Genomic DNA, 20,905 nt, shown 5'->3' with positions numbered 1-20,905 from the left:
AATAAAAGAAAATTCATAATAATTGCATGATTACTTGAATAGGGTAAAAGTGTAACTCCTTAATTGATTAATTATTATTAAATTAGAAAAGACAAAACTTCATATATGGTCCCTATGGTTTCAGAAAATCTGAAGTTTCGTCCCTAATTTTAAAAAACCTCACGGATGGTTCCTATGGTTAACTTTTAACAAAAGGTCCTTATTGCTAACTCCGTCAAGTTTTATTCGTTAAGTGAAGGACAATTCTGTCATTTCACTATTACAGGGACCATTTATGAGTTTTTTGTTATTTAAAAAAAGAAAAAGGAAAAAATAATTATTTTAATATACAATGGGTCCCACCTCTCTCTCTATCTATCTATCTCTCTCTTTCTCCCTCTCTCTCTCTCTCTCTGCCAACACCGAAATTAACCGAAATACCAAAATCTCTACGAAAGTGTGATAATCGTTTAACTTCAATCATCTTCTCCACTGTCAAACTCAAAAGCTCATGAAGAATCCTAACAGTTTGCTTCTCAAATCACTCAATCCCTCTGATATGTGCATATCTATACATATAATTTTACATCATATCTTAATATTTCTAATTATTTTTATGCCCTTTATAGAACAAAAGGTACTTAATTTGTTATGTATTGTGTTGTAGGGGTAAAAGACATGCTTGGAGCAAAAAGGAAGCAGGGAGCTGGAAGCTGGAAGATAGGAGTTTGAATGAAGACTTTAAAATGAAGAGATATACACTCTCCACGTCGTGGTGACTTTCCCACGACGTGGTGTTTTGGACCTTCCCGATTGACTAAGAAGACCTGCTGAATACGGGATAACCACGAAGACCACGATGTGGTGGCCTTACCACGTCGTGGTGGTCTGTTTTCGGGAAAAGTATAAATACATCCATTCTCCTCCAAAATTAGGGCTTTTTGTTGGAAGCTACTGTCGATTTTGAAGGCCAAGGATATGTTTTGAAGCTTGGAAGTGAATAAGTGGATCATAGCTTGGGAATGGAGAGCATTAAGGCAATACAACTCTTAATTACAACTTTCTACTTAGGTTTAACCATGTTTATCACTATGAATTTCGTTTTTCTGATTTTGATTGCTGAAATCATGGGCTAAAACCCTCTGAATATCGTTTAGTGTAGATTTGCTTGGCTTATCATGGTTTGATTTATGGTTAGGATTAAGTTTTATTGTTTATTTGTTACTTTAGCTTATTAAAGAACCTTATGTGCTTATGATAACTGTTTTCTCTATTTGCTTGATTTATGGTCCCTTTCACTACGACGTGTTGTCGCCATCAGAAAATGAAAAAATTTGTCACCTATGCAACACGACGTGGTGCATTCTCGAGTCAAATTTTTGATTCTTATCCTATAAATTACGAAGTACACATGTCCAATTGCTAAAGTCAAATTACGTAGCGGTCAACCGCTTCCGGTTTGACACTTATGAGCAAGCAGTCCTACACACAAGCAACACGATTCACGATGTATCTTCTATACCAGGGGAGTCTGTTCCTTTTCTCCCTTTTTACTTTTTTGTCTTGCATAGCATGTAATGAGGGAATTGCATCAAATAAGTGTGGGGTAGGGGGTATATTGCATTACAAAAATCATTTGATTTTTCAAAATTTACATTGCTAGTTTTCATAAATATGCATTCATATAAACTTGAAATAATAGTTTAATTTAGGAAAACTTAGCTAATTAAAATTTTTGCTAGTATTGAATGGGATGATCCGATGAGAGCCCAAATGTTTACCCGAGCCAACATATGTTATAGTGTATTCGTGGTTTCCCATTATTAGTGAAAAGACATGAGATATGAAAGATAATTTGATAGTTTATATGGCATAATACGTTTTGCAGCCTGTACTTGAAATCTATCCAGGAGAGCTTATGTAGTCATTGCACTTAGACTAATGCCTCTAACCAAAAAAGGTTGAAGTTAAGCTCCTTGCCTAAGCATGTAGGATTTGAGTGAAAAAAGTGAGATATATATAAAAAAGGAGAAATTACCAAAAAGTTAAAGAACTTTGGATCTGTCAAAGTATGAAATCCAAAGATCAAAATTTTGAAGAAATTCAAAAAGTTGAACATACCAAAAATCAAACAAAAAGGTGGTGAATTCGAAGAAATTGAAAGGCAAATATCAAAGAAGAGATGAATTCCAAAGAGCTCCATTGTGGTATCAAGTTGTATTTTTTCTAGAATTTATGTATGCTTGGTAGTTTAACCAAAAATACCTTGAGGTTAAGAAATATTTCCGGGGATCGATTCGGAGGGTTGCAAAAATGAATGTCGTATAAGCTAAGGGGTGAAGGTTCATAAGAATTGTGAGTATTTAAGAATGAGAAGTTTTTAGGAATCATAGACACAAATATATGCATTGCGGTCTTGGGATAATGGTTGGGTTTGAAATGGATTGTTTTATGTGATAATTGTGAGATAAAAAAATCAATTTGCTTGGGGGCAAACAAAGAATAAGTGTGGGGTATTTTGATATGTGCATATCTATACATATAATTTTACATCATATCTTAATATTTCTAATTATTTTATGCCCTTTATAGAACAAAAGGTACTTAATTTGTTATGTATTGTGTTTTAAGGGTAAAGACATTCTTGGAGCAAAAAGGAAGCAGGAAGCCAGTAGTTTGAATGGAGACTTTAAAATGAAGAGAAATACACTCTCCACGTCGTGGTGAGTTTCCCATGATGTGGTGTTTTGGACCTTCCCGATTTACTTAGAAGACTTGCTGAATACGTGATAACCACGAAGACCACGACATGGTGGCCTTACCACGTCGTGGTGGTCTGCTTTCGGGAAACTATAAATACAGTCATTCTCCTCCGAAATTGTGAATTTTTGCAGGAAGCTACTGTCGATTTTTGAAGGCCAAGGATCTGTTTTGAAGCTTGGAAGTGAATAAGTCGATCATAGCTTGGTAATTGAGAGCATTAAGGTGATACAACTCTTAATTACAACTTTCTACTTAGGTTTAATCATGTTTATCACTATGAATTTCGTTTTTATGATTTTGATTGCTGAAATCATGGGCTAAAACCCTATAACTTTCGTTTACTGTAGATTTGCTTGACTTATCATGGTTTGATTTATGGTTAGGATTAAGTTTTATTGGTTATTTGTTACTTTAGCTTATTAAAGAACCTTTTGTGCTTATGATAACTGCTTTCTCTATTTATTGTCGAGTTTAATTAAGTTTGTATGACCATCTTCTTAATTGAACTTGAATCTTGTGAAATTTGTGAATTACAAAATTGTAGGACTAGTGTTTTGACCAAAACTTAGGGTTAAATAGAAAAGTGGGTAAATAATCGTAGGAGCTAATATACGACGACCAATCATATATTGAATTGAGATAATAAACCAAATTAATCAATTCGTTATAAGTCTAATTTAACTCGAACTGAACACTAGTAAACTTGGTAATTTATCCGCTTGATCACCGTATGAATGAGCTTGTCTGCTAAAGGATTAGGATTAGCGAACATTAACCTAGTCATCTAAGGAATCGGTAACCAATGAAACAATAATCTATTGCATTTTGATAAATCAACCATAATAGCAAGTAAATTGAAGCTAAATGAAAGTCTCTCAATTACCTTGGTTTAATTCATCTTTTGTGCTTCTTGGTTTTAGTTGTAATATTTGCCTTAATAAATGATAGTTAGTTTAGTTTAGCTAATCAAGTTTCTAGTCTTTCAAAACGAGAGAAAAACCCTTTTCTAAATTTATTAGTAATTTAGCTAGTAGTAGATAAAAATTAGCTAAACATTCCGTTCCCTGCGTTCGATACCTGTCTATTGAGCTATACTATTTTCAACAAGGTACACTGCCTTAGGTAATAATTAGCTTCATTAGTAGGATAAACTAGTGCATAATTATTTTAGCATCACCCTCCACAACTCGAAGCCCTAAAAGACTCTTTTTGTTCATAGGGTTTAACGTAAGGAAGTCTTTTCAATTCATTCAATTTTGGTTTAAATTTCGTTTTGATTTTGAATATTGTTGGGAAATAGATCGAAAAAACATATTTGGTTTATTAATTCGCTCAACCATTTCTTTTTATACTCTTTCTTCCTCGATTTCTCCACTTCAGCTACCATTAAATCATCAGGAACACCATATATTTCGATCAATTCCACTATTTCACTATTTCCAGATCGACTAACTCGAATTCGTTGTACTTTGAAAGAATTGATTCACAAAAATCATTAGGTAAACTGAGTTCCCTTTTGATTAACGTTAATGTGTGGATATGGAGAGTACATGTGACAGAGATCATCAGAAGTTTCTTGATCCGATTGACAGTGTCTGATTCCATATCTTTGATAGCGTTGATTTATTTTTGAAGCAACAGGGTCATCTTGGAACTTCATTTACAACAAATGTTTCGCTTAACTAGGTGAGGAAATACGTCGAACACATGGGGATATTTTCGGAGGAACCCAATAATGGTTACATTTATACCAATGATTATGTTCCAACGAGACATGATTTGAACCGAAACAAAGGGTCCTCTTTTACGACTTGACATGAGGTTATCGAAGCTTAGGATTAACCTGAGTTTGCGGATATTAGTCATGAGTTTTTCGACCTTCAGGTCACTGGTTCTGTCTTCCAAGCAGGTTTTTGCAATGACTGTTGGTTTCTTCTATCAATGTTGTGTGGTGGAGTTGAAATGCCCAAATTGGAGTTGAATGAGATGATACGACACCTGGGTTTTGTATATGAGTCGTTGTAGAACCCTTGTGATGCCTCTAATGTCGTTACATGAACCATAAATTGGAGCTCTGACTGCAATTAGGGGAGCTCCTTCCGATATAGGGGTGGTATCAGGTTTTGCATTGAAATTTATGAAACCTTTTCAGAAGGTGAAGAGACATTTAGGGAGGGGAAGGTTGGTTCGGGCTCTTTGAGTTCACTGACGTCAAGGAGTTGTAGAATTGTGAGGTTAGAAAGAGAAGGAGGGAGGGTACCAGACATGGATGTGTCGATGATAGAATCTATTCAAGGGTGAAAGGGATGAATTTTTTTATGGTTGTTAGAGAGAGAGAGAGAGACCCTATATTTACTAAATAATATATTTTCTTATTTCTTTTGTTTTTAAATAAGACAAAGTGTGGTAGTCAAATGACAGAAATGCCCTTCACTTAACTGACAAAACTTAACGGAGTTAGCAATAAGGACCTTTTGTTAAACATTTTGAAACCACAGGGACCATCCATGAGATTTTTTAAAATTAGGGACGAAACTTCAGATTTTGTGAAATCACAGGGACCATTTATGAAGTTTTGTCCAAAAGGTGAATAAACTAGCGGGGGGAATGGTAGTATTCTAGACATAGGTATATACTCTATTCGGATTATTGAGGAGACCCGATTGGTTGAACGACACCTACAGGAAAAGAGCTTAAGCCAAAGCGGCGTCGAATGATTTTTCTAGGAGATCATTCGAGACATGGTCCGAACGGTGGGTGGACTTTAGTGATGTTGGTCTAGCGGTGGGGCCAGCGCAAACTTCATGTAGGATTGAGAGGTGTAACGCGGTGGAATTGGCACTATTTGTACCAATCCTTAACGACAACACATGTATACGAATGTGCAATATCGGAGTAGCGAACGCAGCACACCGGGAGCAATGATTACGGGTGAGAGTCACGCCTCACCTAGTGCATTGGGCCGTGTCGGTCACGTTAGTAGAGAATGGGGTACATGCCTTGGGGGTTTGCGGTGATTAAATAGACCCTGACTAGGAGGTATTACTTTAATAATTACAGTGATGGTGAACGGTGAGTAATTATTAAAATCAAGCGGAGAAATAAAATATTATATATTATTATTATAACGGTGAAAAGATAAAAAAAAATAGTTACAGCGGGGTTGAGGAGAGTAACTAATCAAAGAATCTCTAAAAGAAGAATAAAATAAATTGAGCTAAACAGTGTTTGATATGCGGTGTGATGTTATTATGTGTTGCTTGTGAGTCTTTGATTGTGTGGGAATGTTTTGTGTGATCCATTTATGATATGTGTTCTTTTAACACAATACTGTAATTGACTCAGTTAGCTTATGCTAACACTTGTTATTTGCTTGTTGGTTGGTGTGCATTGGAACAGGTAGCTTGACATGATGCCTTGGTGAGGATGAGAACTCTTTGAGTAGTCTTATTTAGTATCTTTAGATATGATACCATTTGGACATGTTGAGTTTTAATCATATTGTTTTGTGAACCTTAAATTTTGATGGGTTTGTTTTGACATAAAAATAACATTGGTGATGTTTTTGAAATATTTATATTAAGTCTTCCGCAAACGCAATCTGTTAAAAAGTGTTTAAATTTTTTAAAAAAAATGGTGAAAAATCGCGATGTTACAGGTGAACACGACACACTCTGTTCCATATAGGTAATGTCTCCAAATCTTTAAGGAAAACACTACAACTCCCAACTCTAAGTCATGGGCTGTGTAATTGGCCTCGTTTGGCTTAAGTTGTCTGGGTGCGTATGCAATGACTTTATTCTTTTACATCAATACGCATCCCAACCATTGGTGAGAGGCCTCACAAAATACAGCAAAGCCTTCTGTTCCCTCTAGAAGAGACACAATTGGTGCACTGTACAACAAATGTTTCAATTTCTGGAAGGCAAACTATTATATGTCTCCCCAATCGAACTTCTTGTCCTTCTGAGATGAGCAGTGAAAGGCTTGGCTATTTTGGAGAAATTCTTGATGAATCTACGATAATAGCCTGCAAGCCCTAGGAATTAGCATACTTCGGTTGACGTCGTTGGTGCTTTCCAATCCTTAACCACTTCGATCTTCGCGGGATCGACATGAATACCTTTGCTACTGACCACATGGCCGAGGAAATGCACTTTGTTAATGCAAAACTCTCATTTAGAGAACTTTGCATATAATTTATCTTTTCTTAACAGTTCCATAATTAATTGCAAGTGTTGGCCATGTTCTTCCTTGGTTCGTGAATATATCAATATGTCGTCGACGAAAACGATCACGAATTTATCCAAGTAGGGTTTACACACCCGATTCATAAGGTCCACGAATACGGATGGTGCGTTGGTCAGTCTGAATGGCATAACCAGAAACTCGTAGTGACCGTACCAAGTCCTGAATGTCGTCTTTGGAATGTCTGCTTCTTGCACTCTAATTTCATGATATTAGGATCTTAGATCAATCTTTGAGTAGTAGCAGGATCCTTGTAGCTGATCGAACATGTCATTGATCCTAGGGAGTGGATATCGGTTTTTAATGGTGAGTTTGTTCAACTCTCGATAGTCGATGCACATCCTGAACGATCCATCCTTCTTTTTGAAAAACAATACCAGAGCTCCTCATGGAGAGAATCTTGGTTGGATAAAGGCTTTGTCAAGAAGTTCTTGGAGTTGACTGGATAGTTCTTGCATTTCCGATGGAGCTATGCGATAAGGAGATCTTTCCACTGGTGCTACACCCGAGATTAGGTTGACTCGCAATTCGACCTATTTAACTGGAGGTACTCGAGGTGGATCGTATAGAAATGCATCTGGGTAGTCACACACTTGTGGGATGTCTTTGATTTCCTTACCCTTGCCTTGCATATCCACCACGTGGGCCAAGAAAGCGAAGCATCTCTTCTGCAAATGCCTTGTTGCCTTCATGCAAGAGATGATTCTTAGATTCTTTCCAGATTTATCTCTGTAAATCACGAGAGGTTCGTTATTGGGTAAAGGTAGTCGGATGGCTTTTTTAACTTAAAATCTATGCTCGATGAAGTGATAACCAATCCATTCCAATGATCACATCAAAACTTCCAATGGTCATAGGCATTAGATTGATATGAAACACGTGGTTATTTAGGGTGAGAAGGCACTTAGTGAGTATTTCTAAGGTGCTTTCTAACTGGCTTTTTGTTACTTCTACCGTGTAAGCTTCGTTAATTTTGCATGATCTATGGTTAATCATGCTTCTAAGCTTATGGGAAATGAAGCTTTTATCGGCACCAATATCAAATAATATGGAAGTATAAATATTGTTGATAGGAAACTTACCAGTACCACAGTTGGTTCCTCGCGAGCATCTCCAGCACCTATGATAAATGTTCTTCCTTTGCCACCCTGATTCTTCAGTTTCGGGTAGTCCTTCTTAAAATTCCCTAGTTGATTGCATTCGAAGCAGTTACAGCTTCCTCCTGCAGTGGTGGTTGAGGTTGTATTGTTTGGGGTCTTTGTGTAGTACTTAGAGTTGTGACCTATTAAGTTAAAGATGCTACAGACCATGCAATTTCTGACACGGTGGAAATTGCACTTGGTACAGTAGGGTAAATTTCCAGAGTAGACTGTTTATGGGGTGGGAGTGTTGGTAATTACGACATAGACAGCCACAGGTTTCGGCTTAGGTTTGCGAGGTCGTTAAATCGGGAGGTGTAAGCAGTCACCTCCAATCCTTTCATGGTAAGGTTCCAAATTATATAGAGTGATTGATTCCATAAATCTTATAGATTTCCAAATTATATATAGAGAATTGAAATCCTCCCGATTTCAAATGATAGAGAGAGAAGTTTGGAGACTACTGAATGATCGATTGGGAACTATGGATTTCTCTGCTACGACGATAGTGAAACTGCTGGTTCTTTGTTCTTTTTCGGGTTTAGGCAAACTAGGAAAATATGAACATTATCCTAGATTTTTAAGTATTTTTATTATTTTTAAATTGTATGTGTTATCTATAAGGATTCTAAGGTACTAGGTTTCTACAACGAATCTTGAGAACATCCTTCAATCTCTAAAACTCTCAACTATTGTAGTCTGTCAAACTCCTTACTCAAGATTGGTTGTGCACCGGCCCGACCATAAATAACATAGGCATAGGTTCCAGGTTTATTTGAGGCATGGCTTATGTACGATACTAACCTTAGTTGAGGCGTTTTACCTAAAGGGTTGAGGTGGTAGTTTTAGTTGAAGGTATGTTAGAATCTTATTAAGTGTTCTCATCGCGGGTCAGATTCTATATATAACTCTTATAAATTATTGTTAGTGAGCTTTGCAGTATTATTAGTATTTGTTTTGTACTCCAAGACTATCAAGTACGGATGAGGGTCAGACAAGAAGCACCAGATGGCAGGATCATTTTAGCATATAGTTGTTCTGAAATCCAACAACCCAAGCGGCCCTTCAAACCAGTTACCTCTCTCGTAAATAGTCAAGAAGTAGGGCAATTAATAATAATACTTTTATTAGTATCTTGTTGCAATAGTTGTATTACTATTTTGAGGATATGAGTTTTTTATAGCCAATTTAGCTCTGATATCAATCTGTCACACCCTCGGCCGACGCGGTGGAACATGCCGGGCTGTGTGACTTAGTTCATGGATCACAGGTAAACTGAATATATAGCACAAGTACAAAAATAAACAAAACAATATTTGTATTCCATCTTGATGTTTGAATACATGATTCTTGCAGATAATAGTATAGTACATGAATTTCCTTAAACAAGTAGGCATACATAGTAAAAACTAGTAAACTAGATAGCTTAAAATCAATGACTAATCCATCGTTTGAATTGCTTGATTACTGATTCCATGAGAATACATATAGTTTTGAGGGTCAACACAAGGTTGGTGAGAGTCATAGGTTTTCTGCTAACAGCAGTGATACTTCTAAAAAGTCTAAAAAGTATTTCCTTTGTAAGTAAGACCATTCTTGTAAAGTACCTTTTAAAAATAAAGAGGTATTATTCCATAAGTAAAACCATACTTAAAATTGATTTGTAGTGAGAGAAACCATAAGTAAATCCATACTTAAAATTGTGTTTGTAAAGAGTCTTTGAATAAACTTTGAAAACCATAAGGTGTCTTTGCATAAGTAAATTCATACTTAAAATAGTTCTGAGAGAAACCAAATCCATGTTTTTTTGTGAGAGAGAGAAGTTCTAGTTAATGTTTATAGTGATTCTTATAATTGAGCTATGTGACTAAATGTACCCCCTAAAACGCTTCATTGTACGTCGTAGTAACGATAGTAGATACTTATCACCCACTCTGATTGATAGATCGAGGTTGTAGGTAGCAACCGCAGGTGGGGATGTCAATCCTGTATACATCTATACATACGCATATCTCTCCAAAAATTAACAGTTATATTAGTGTGGGTATGCTAAGTGTTTAGATTTAGCTAATGAATAGTGTCTCACCGTAAAGCCCTTAACTATGGTACGTGAATAACTCTCAGCCCTAACTTGTATGTGGATAAGTCACTAGGCATAATGATTTGTATAAATTTTATAAAATTTGAATATGTTTGGCATATACGTAAAAGTGTAATGTATGCGCCTTTATAAAGACGTATGTTTCAAAGTAGTGATCATAAGTACATGTAAATGTTCTAAGTTATAATCTTCATAACTTATATGCATATGTATTTAAACATACACACACACACACACACATATATATATATATATATATATATATATATATATATATATATACACATGAAATAAGTTTGGTCTTTGAAATACTACAAAGTGGGAAAGTCACACACACATACACACACACACACACACACACATATATATATATATATATATATATATATATATATATATATATATATATATATATATATATATATATATATATACTAGTAAAATAGATACCCTGATGTCCATGACTAATTTGTTGTCTGAATTGATTGATTACTGATTCCCTGAGAATACATGTAGTTTTGAGGGTCAACACAAGGCTGGTGAGAGTCACAGGTTTTTTGCTAACAACAATGATACTTTTAAAAAGTCTAAAAAGTATTTTTCTTTGTAATTACAACCATTCTTGTAAAGTACCTTTTGAACATCAAGAGGTATTATTCCATAAGTAAAACCATACTTAAAACTGTTTTGTAGTGAGAGAGACCACCACCACTTGGTTGTCACCTCTTGCTGCCTTTTTTTTTTGTGAAAACTCCAAGACCAAGTCTCGACGTTTTATTGTTTATTTCATGTGTATTGATTCCAAACAACCGGATCAAAATTCGTTGCTAGATTGTGCTATCTCGCGGTGCTTCCCAGAAACGATCACATTCTCGAGTCTAAACCAAGTTCACGTATCAAAGGTGAGTGCATACGACCCATTTTTTATACTTTTTATATATTTAGGGGGGGAATACATGTGCTCATATATCTCGTTTATGCAAAAACACTCATGAAAAACATACTACAAAATGCTATGATTTTATGTGAAATTATGGTCCATTCAAGACCAATTTTGCCCATATTAAACCATATGGCTTGCAAAACTGTTTGGTATGCAAGTAGTTTAGATCGATACCTTTTCAGGGACTACACGCACACATTCATACGATCTTTATACAATTTATTATGATTTTTGCAAAACGGTATATCATTACAGTCCTTTTTCGGTCCAGTCTGTAAAAACGGTAATTTTCTCCTTAGTTAGGGTTCATACCAGAACAGGGAAAACATTAGGGAAAAACTAGACTCAATTTCTAAACCTTGAGAGTTTACGGATCCTAATTCCGACTCCAGATGATTTTTCTATAATTTTTCTATAACAGGGACAAAATCGACATTCTAGATTAATTTTCTTGTTTTGTCTTTCACACACACACACACACACACACACACACACACACACACACATATATATATATATATATATATATATATATGTGTGTGTGTGTGTGTGTATGTGTGTGTGTGTGTGTGACTTTCCCACTTTGTAGTATTTCAAAGACCAAACTTATTTCATGCATATATATATATATATATATATATATATATATATATATATATATATGTGTGTGTGTGTGTGTGTGTGTATTTGAAAGACAAAACAGGAAAATTAATCTAGAATGTCGATTTTGTCCCTGTTTTAGAAAAATTATAGAAAAATCATATGGAGTCGGAATTTGGATCCGTAAACTCTCAAGGTTTAGAAATTGAGTCTAGTTTATCCCTAATGTTTTCCCTGGCCTGGTATGAACCCTAACTAAGGAGAAAATTACCATTTTTACAGATTGGTACGAAAAAGGACTGTAATGATATACAGTTTTGCAAAAATCATAATAAATTGTATAAAGATCGTATGAATGTGTGCGGGTAGTCCCTGAAAATGTATCGATCTAAACTACTTGCATACCAAACAGTTTTGCAAACCATATGGTTTAATATGGGCAAAATTGGTCTTGAATGGACCATAATTTTTCACATAAAATCATAGCATTTTGTAGTATGTTTTTCATGAGTGTTTTTGCATAAACGAAATATATGAGCACGGGTATCCCCCCCCCCCCCCCCCCCCGCCCCCGCAATATATAAAAAATATAAAAAAAGGGTCGTATACACTCATCTTTGATACGTGAACTTGGTTTAGACTCGAGAATGTGATCGTTTCGGGGAAGCACCGCGAGATAGCACAATCTAGCAACGAATTTTGATTTGGTTGTTTGGAATCAATACACACAAAATAAACAATAAAAAGTCGAGACTTGGTCTTGGAGTTTTCACAAAAAAAAGGCAGCAAGAGGTGACAACCAAGTGGTGGTGGTTTCTCACACTACAAAACAATTTTAAGTATGGTTTTACTTATGGAATGATACCTCTTGATTTTCAAAAGGTACTTTACAAGAATGGTTGTAATTACAAAGAAAAATACTTTTAGACTTTTTAAAAGTGTCATTGTTGTTAGCAAAAAACATGTGACTCTCACCAACCTTGTGTTGACCCTCAAAACTACATGTATTCTCAGGGAATCAGTAATCAATCAATTCAGACGACGGATTAGTCATGGACATCAAGATATCTATTTTACTAGTTTTTGTTATGTCCGCCTACTTGTTTAAGGCAATTCATGTACTATAATATTATCTGTAAGAACCATGTATTCAAACATCAAGATGGAAAACAAATGTTGTTTTGTTTATTGTTGTACTTGTGTTATAAATTCAATTTACATGTGATCCATGAACTAAGTCGCGTAACCAGACATGTTCTGCCGCCTCGGCTGGGGGTGTGACAAAGGGTCGCAGGAGTAGGAGTCTGAACTGGCTTTGCTACAAGAAGTGGACATTCGACCTTCACGTGGCCTGCCTGGTTGCAGGTGAAACAAACTCGCAAACCCTTTGGGCACTCCTTCGCAAAGTTCATGTCCTTGCTACATAAGTAACATACTGATCCCGATCGATAGGAACCCTTATGACCGTTGCCGCACTTACTGCAAGTGCGGCTCCTCTAACCTCCTGCTCTCGAATCAGCAGGATTTGGCCGCTTAGTCACCGAATGCGACTGGACTGATCTCATATCCCTCCTCTGAGTATCCATCCCTGTCTCCCTCTCTTGCAACTCCAACTCAACTCCCTCCTCCTGGAATTGAATTGCAGCTCAGTCAAAGTCCGGTACTGGGAGTTCGTCTCAAACTATTTGATATCCTTCTTGAGAATACTCAAGTAGCGGGTCATCTATGCCTGCTCAGTAGATGCATACTCTAGACAAAACAAAGCTCTCTGATGGAACATCCTGGTGATCTCAGTCATCGTCTTTGTCGTCTGCCGGAGCGATAGGTACTCCTGAGTTAATCGTTCCCTCTCCACCAAAGGAACATACTCCTCTTGAAACATCTTAATAAACCGGTCCCAGGTCACTGCGACCTTCTCCGCAAGTGATAAATCAACAGTCACTAACTTTCACCAGGCCTTCGCTCCCAAGCGAAGTAGGTTCAGTGTGAAGCAAACCGTCAAATCATCCGGACATGATCATGTATAAAAAAATCCATCAACATCAGTGATCTACCTAATCGCATCCTGCACTCCATCAAACTCCGGGGGCTTCGTGTTGTTGAACTCCCGATACTGCATTGAATCATCCCCGTTGGACCTCGCAGCAGCGACAGTTGCGGTGGCTGCAGCAGCAACAACCTCGATGACAACGACGTAGCGATCGTCAAACATTTCCATCATCACGGTCTTGATAGACTCAAATACCTCCGGGATAGCCTCCCTAACCGTTGCGGCTATCTCCGCAGCAATGATTCTATGGATTACATCATCACTGATACCCTGCTTCTCCGGGCTGCTGGAGCCTGAACCTCGGGTGTACACCATACAGAAATACACAAAGGAAAAAGGGTCAAAACCAAACTATAAGTACATAAGAACACATAACCCGATCAACTACTCAGTGCCATGGGATTCCTTCTAAAATGCATACGAATCATGTTCTTTCAGTAGTACGGGCCCATACTACCTTCCACACCTATCTATAGTTTATTTAGATCTCCTCTCAAGGTCCCGATCCACAAATACTCTTCCCTCACAAAAGCAACACACATACACCTAGGTGTTCAAAGAGCCGCATCTAATCCTCTAGATACCCATCCTAGGTCCCTGCTCAGCTACAACTCCGTCCTACGAGAAGTCTCTGCTGCCCTCACCAATGGCTCTGTGTAATCTAATTGTACATAACTCAAACTCCATAGACATTCGAATAAGAGATTCCACCCCAAATCCACAACCAAACAAGGAACATGAAGTCAGGCTAAACCATGCATTCTAAGGCTATAAAATCCTATTTATATACAATCATGAAATACACACTAAGCAATTAGCAATCTTAGCTTCAACCCTATCAAAACATTCACAATAATCTCCTAAGCTATAAGGCATCACATAATCAGGCAACCCTATCCATCAAGTCCTGAAGGAGCCTTAGCCTATCAATTAGCATGTGTTTCTATCAGCTCTAATAACAACAATTCTAATATAGCATACGATACAAATACGAATATTTTGGGAGATCACCTCTTCGGGCTCTTGCTGACTGTACACATTGTTTCCTCTGTTCTTCTCTAAATCTCCATTTCTTAGTAAAATGTTTTTATAAAACTCTCAGATCTTTAGTTTGAGTCTGGAATCCCACAAATTTTCATCCAAACCCCTCAAACCAGGGCTCTAATACCAACTTGTAACACACTGATTTTTACCACAAAATTTTTCATTTTTAAATAGAGAAAACGTCATATACTATAAAAACCGAGTCATAAAATCCCAAGTGAATCAAATACAGTCATCCCAAATCATAGTATCAAAATGCAAAAAATCATAAAATCTGCAAGCCATAGTGTACAGTCAAGCCTTTGCATTCCCGTGATCATCTGATGTACCTGAAACACATTTAATCCACAACTGTAAGCACGAAGCTTAGTGAGTTCCCAAAATATTACATACAACTCAACAAAATAGACAGTTATGGGTTATCAACAACCATGTGGATTAGCAACACATTTCAGGGGTTATCAGCAACCCGGGGACTATCAGCAGTCCGAAAGATATCAGCAACACAATTTCACAGATAACAACAATCAACAGATAAGACCCAGCTAATCAACATGCATACACTTCTACATAGGTAATATAGCGAGAAGACTTACCTTACAAGTAGCAACTAGTACAAAATGGCCCTCACAAGGTAAAGACAAGTACTACACAACACCTAAAAAACAATAAAAAGTATCCACTCAGTCTACACCCTAAACCTCAAAGTTGACCAAAAGTCAACCATGGTCAAAAAGTCAACGACCAAAGTCAACCTCAACATCTCGTCACGTCGTGGCCATACAAGGCCACGTCGTGGGAACTCCAAGACAAAATAGTCGGGCGACCATCCAGTCGCCACGTCGTGGGAACTGGATTCCCACAGCTTAATATATCCGACTCTTAATTTGTTAAGCCTTGCATCCAAACTTTCCAGGAACCTTCCTAAGGTCTAACACATCACAAAGTTCAATGTTTTTTATTCATGCATGCCCAATGCAAGTCTATAGCTCAACTAAGCTCAAAATGGGGAAAAGCACCAAAATCTTATGCATGAATCTTAATACACCATCAAACTTCAGATCTTAAACTTATGTTTACTCAAGATCCTTCATGGTCCATAAAGTTGCTAACTTTATAGATTTCATGCATCCAAACAAGCTCGAGACTTGATGACTTACAATGGTCCAGAAACAACACAAAGTGATGACGAGGAGGTTGGCTTGCTGGAACAATGCACAAAATGAGACTTCTTCTTCTTCAAAGAGCTAAAATCACCAAAATATCACTCAAGGTTAATAATGGAGGCTAGGGTTAGGAGGGGAAGGTTTCTCAGAGCCTGGAGGCTGCCAAATGAGTTAACCCTAAGAGTTAGTGCCCTTAAATAGGGCACCAATCCCACAGATTAGGGTTTAATCCCAAAACACTCCCCATGTCGTGGGCCAACACATGCCACGTTGTGGCAACTTAAATGAAGTTGCGGTCAATCCTGGTCATGCCACGTTGTGGTGGTGCTTCCACCACGTCGTGACCCTCCAATTCTGATTAAAATAAAGTAAAAAATACCTTAAAAACCCGAATGTTACATTACTAATGTTTTCAACTCAAGATATCATAGAAATAGGTGATTCCAGAGAGACATCATCAGTTTCTGAACAAATCCTAGGTGGGGAAACTGAAACCGGAACATGAACAAAAAGGGCAGAGTAACAGGAAGGGGTGAATACATGGACCAAATGAACGAGTAACTGATGGTCTAGAGTTTACCATTTTTGACTTGAATCGATTAAACCAAAAGTAATTGATGATCTATAGAATTGATGTTCTTTGGCAACGACTCACTCAAAATTGGTTAAGGGCGGTAAGGGGAAGGGGTGAGTACATAGACCTTTATCGTCTAGATTAGTAGTGGGGTGAACAACGGTGGAAGGTGGGGGTGGAGGTAGCGATCGAAGGTATTTTGCGATTTGGGGAGGAGTTAGGGCTGTCGACAAGTGGTTAACTGAAGTCTAGGGTTGGTAATACCAAATACGCCCAATTATCAAATTTTTGCGACCTCTTTGTTTTTAGTTTCGCTCCCCACTCCTGCACTCCACCCTTTGTCAGTTACTTGTCGACCGTCAAGGGAATCATCCGCCAATGACGCCACAACCAAGACACCTCTGTCGACCGTCGATCGTTCTACACTCTACCTATTGTTCGCCTTCTAGCATCGATTTCGTCAACGACGTAAAATAGATAACTATATACATCGATTTCTGATGTTTTTTTATTTCTTTATTCCTTTCTAACTTTATTACTCGGAGTTACTGAAATGATCTGAATCAATGTTCTGAGTTATGTATGTTATTATGTTACTATTTTACTGAATCGATGTTGTGTATGTTTATTTTGATGAGAAATTTAAGGTTTTTGGAAGGAGATAAGTTGGTGAAAGGGGGAGAAGATGAAGAACAAAGTTGTGTATGTATGTGTTTTGGCTATAATCCAAGGATGTGTGTGTATGTGCGTGTGTGAGAGAGGGGGAGGGGAGAGAGAGAAAGTGGGACCCTTTGTATATTAAATAATACATTTCTTTTTTACTTTCTTTAAATAAGACAAAACCTTATAAATGGTCCATATGGTACTCAAATGATAGAAATGTCCTCCTATTATTTTAATCAAATGACAGTTCACAACCAAAAACTGACGAAGTGGGCAAAAAGGACCGTTTGTTTGAGTTTTGAAATTGCATGAACCATCTAGGATTTTTTTTAACTTGGGAACTATATCTCAGATTTCTGAAAATCACAAGGACTGTGAAGTTTTGTCAAAATTTTATTTATAATATGACACATAATATTAATATATCTTTAAAATCATATAGACACTAATAATAAAAATGTATGTATTATAAATATATAAATAGTTTCGGGACAGACAAATTAAGTAGGGCAATCGCATGTATAGAAGCCTAATACCATAACCATCTTAAACCCATAAATTTTTATCAAAAGAATCTTATATTTAATCTCTTAACCACTTAACTAAAACAAATAACCATCTTAAACCCATAAATTTTTTTCAAAAAAAAATCTCATATTCAATCTCTTAACCATTTAACAAAAACAAATTTCGTCCCACTAGCTTTTCCGAAACTTTATCGCATTGAAGTGCAGGAAAATTGCATGGTTCTTAACAGAATTCAAAACAGAGGTCTAGATGGAATTCATGGGGAGTGGTCGAGAAATCTAAGGAGATGAAGGGAGGCGGCATGTAACGTCCCATTTTCACAACCAAACATTTTCATTTTATTAAGGTAAAACTTCCCAGTTATAAATCCATTATTAAGAAAAATTGTTTATTCCAAAATACATTTATTGAAAATCAGAGTAATATAAGAAATGTGAAAATCTCAATACTGTTGATGAATGTGTACAGTCCCGCCATCGCCTTCCCACGATTACCGATAAAACCTTAAAAACATAAACCACTAGGTAAGCATAAAAAATAATGAGTTCCCCCAAAATACCCCCATACGATAAACATACAAGCATGCATAACGGCCCACAATCATCGGATTGGAATGCCCAGGCCCGATCAATCCTCGGACTGGAATGCCAACATGCTACGGGTTCAATCAGACATCGGGCTACAATACCAAGTGTTTGTTGGCCTAACGCCTCAACCTAACCGCTCGTCCCGAGCCTCCGTCCCTACGACTTACATCTGGCCCGCACCGGGTATCTTGGCCTACAGCACAAAGAAGGACCGCCTCAACCCACTACCACCTAATGTCGACATATAAACAATCAAGGATCAAGTAGGCACATAATACATGCAAACATCAATCATACAACTCACTACCGCCTACTAGTCCTCTCACATCACACTGTCCCGCTACCAGCTAACCTCCATGAAATGTGCAACCATAAGTAACCAGAGGTAAGATAGCCACCCGAACAGATGATCCTACTCTAAAGTCACAACCAAACAAGGAACGGGCAAGAAAACCTAGATCAAGAGTTTATGACTACATACAGCTCCTATGACACTCCACTAGATGATAACTAGTATACCACTACTACAACATCCTATCATATAAGGATATATATATATATATATATATATATATATACATAGATCTAGCATATCACTACTGCACAAGAACAACCTATATACCAGGATACAGATCTAACAGATCACCATAACATAATAACATCCTATATACTAGGATACATAACCTAGTGGTCCGACATTGGTACCTTCGACCTACGTGTACAGTGAGGAAAACTCACATGAATCGAAGAACTCTGAAACACTGCGATACGTTCCCTTTTCTGTACTGCTTGCACCCGCAAATCCACTAACACCAGAACCAGATAGAATCTTAATTAATATCCCAATATCCTTAAGTTTGACACAAGGTCAAAATTGGTCAAAAAGTCAACAGTCAACGAAAGTCAAAGTCCAAGGCTGTTGAGTACACCCAACATACTCAACGTACGCCCAGCGTAATCAACGTACGCGCAACATACGCGGACTGATCCCACTCCTTCATTAAGCACTTTACTCCTTAAGGTCTTTTGTCTAGATCTCAGATCTAGACTCAAAACATCGACTTAAGTCATAAAGTTTCCACCTTTATGACTTTCCGTGGCTAGAAAAGGTCCAAGAAGCTAAAACCTTAACTTATTAGTTAATTAAGACATCATAACTCTTGCATGGAAGGGATAGAGGAACCAAGATCACATTTTTATGGTTCCTAATAGCTCCATAATGGATAAAGTTTCCAACTCTATCCATTAGGATAGTCCAAACAACCAAGATCTAGTCTTTAAGTCTCAAAGGGACCAAAGGTGCATCTTTCTCAACTTAATCTATTAAGTCCAAGTCTCCAACCTTCAGATCTGAATCAATATGATGTTTAAATCGATAAAGTTTCAAAATTTATCCATAACAAGGTCACAAAATTTCAAGATCTAAACTTTATGCACTAAAGTGACCAAAAGCTCATAACACCCAAAACTAGCCATATCTAACAAATACATCATCAAGATTCAAGCTTTATACCTCTAGAAGAAAGATCAAGGTGAACAAGGTCTGGATCTACAAGCTCCAATATAACCAACACTTCTCCAATGAGCTCCTTCTTCTCCAAGATGCACCAAGAACACTCCAAAGCACTTAAAACACATTCTTTAGCTCACAAGGCTCAAATAGGGTTGGGGTTTCAAGGGAGGACTTTGGAGAGGTGAAGGCTGAGAATGGAAAGGGTTCGGGGAAGTTAAGTAGCTTAAATAGGGCTCAAAACCCCCAAATTAGGGTTTGGGTTCTGATCGTGTACGCCCAACGTACTCCTGGTATTCCAAGCGTACCAGGTTGAACTTCTGCGATCATACATACCTAGTATGCCCAACGTATACCCTGTACACCCAACGTACTAGACTAAACCTAAAACCTACCGAACTTCTAACGGTTATAAATTCGTCGTTCCAACTCCGTTTTCGACGATCTTTATATCAACGGAAAGGTATTGAAGAGCCCTACAATATTATCTAGATATATTGGACTAAAAACTTCTCGAAAAAAAAGCTATAATTCATGCAAGACCCCGACCTATGACTTTCCCTTTTCTACCCTTCGGCCCAAAACACAATTCAAAGCTTAAGATCTCGCAACCATCATTGCCTCCATCCAAATGATCTAAACATTACCTCCTTAAGGCCCAAAACCTTTACACAATCGACTTCCGGCCCATGGCCCTGAAATAACAAATGATATGAACAGGATGTTACAATTTTCCCCCACTTAAATTAGATTTCGTCCTTGAAATCAGCTCTCTCTTCCACTTCACGATGCAAACCCTCACAACAACCAAGCTGTCCGAAAATCTGCAGATTTGATCGGCTCAAAACCTTTTTGGCCAAACGTTGCCATGTTAATCCCGCACATAAGTGCACCATCACACTGAAAACCAACTGTTCACATACTAAACTAGGCCACGCTCCTACTCATCTCCGACAGCTCTACTTAGCTATCTAAGGACAACACTCAAGTTTACCCTTGATCCTTTAACC

At 37.4% G+C, this 20,905-nt stretch overlaps 1 pseudogene; it reads right to left on the bottom strand.

Moving 5' to 3' along the window:
• Nucleotides 1-358: 358 nt before the first annotated feature.
• LOC145112852 (protein ROOT PRIMORDIUM DEFECTIVE 1-like) lies at nt 359-5,009 on the bottom strand (annotated as a pseudogene).
• Between the last annotated feature and the right edge of the window lie 15,896 nt (nt 5,010-20,905).

This window comes from Lactuca virosa, chromosome 1 (assembly GCF_052849685.1).
Source record: "Lactuca virosa cultivar CGN04683 chromosome 1, Lactuca_virosa_CGN04683_v6, whole genome shotgun sequence".
Lineage (NCBI taxonomy): Eukaryota > Viridiplantae > Streptophyta > Magnoliopsida > Asterales > Asteraceae > Lactuca > Lactuca virosa.
Note: the sequence above shows the minus strand (reverse complement) of the source record. Positions and strands in the feature narration are given on the sequence as shown.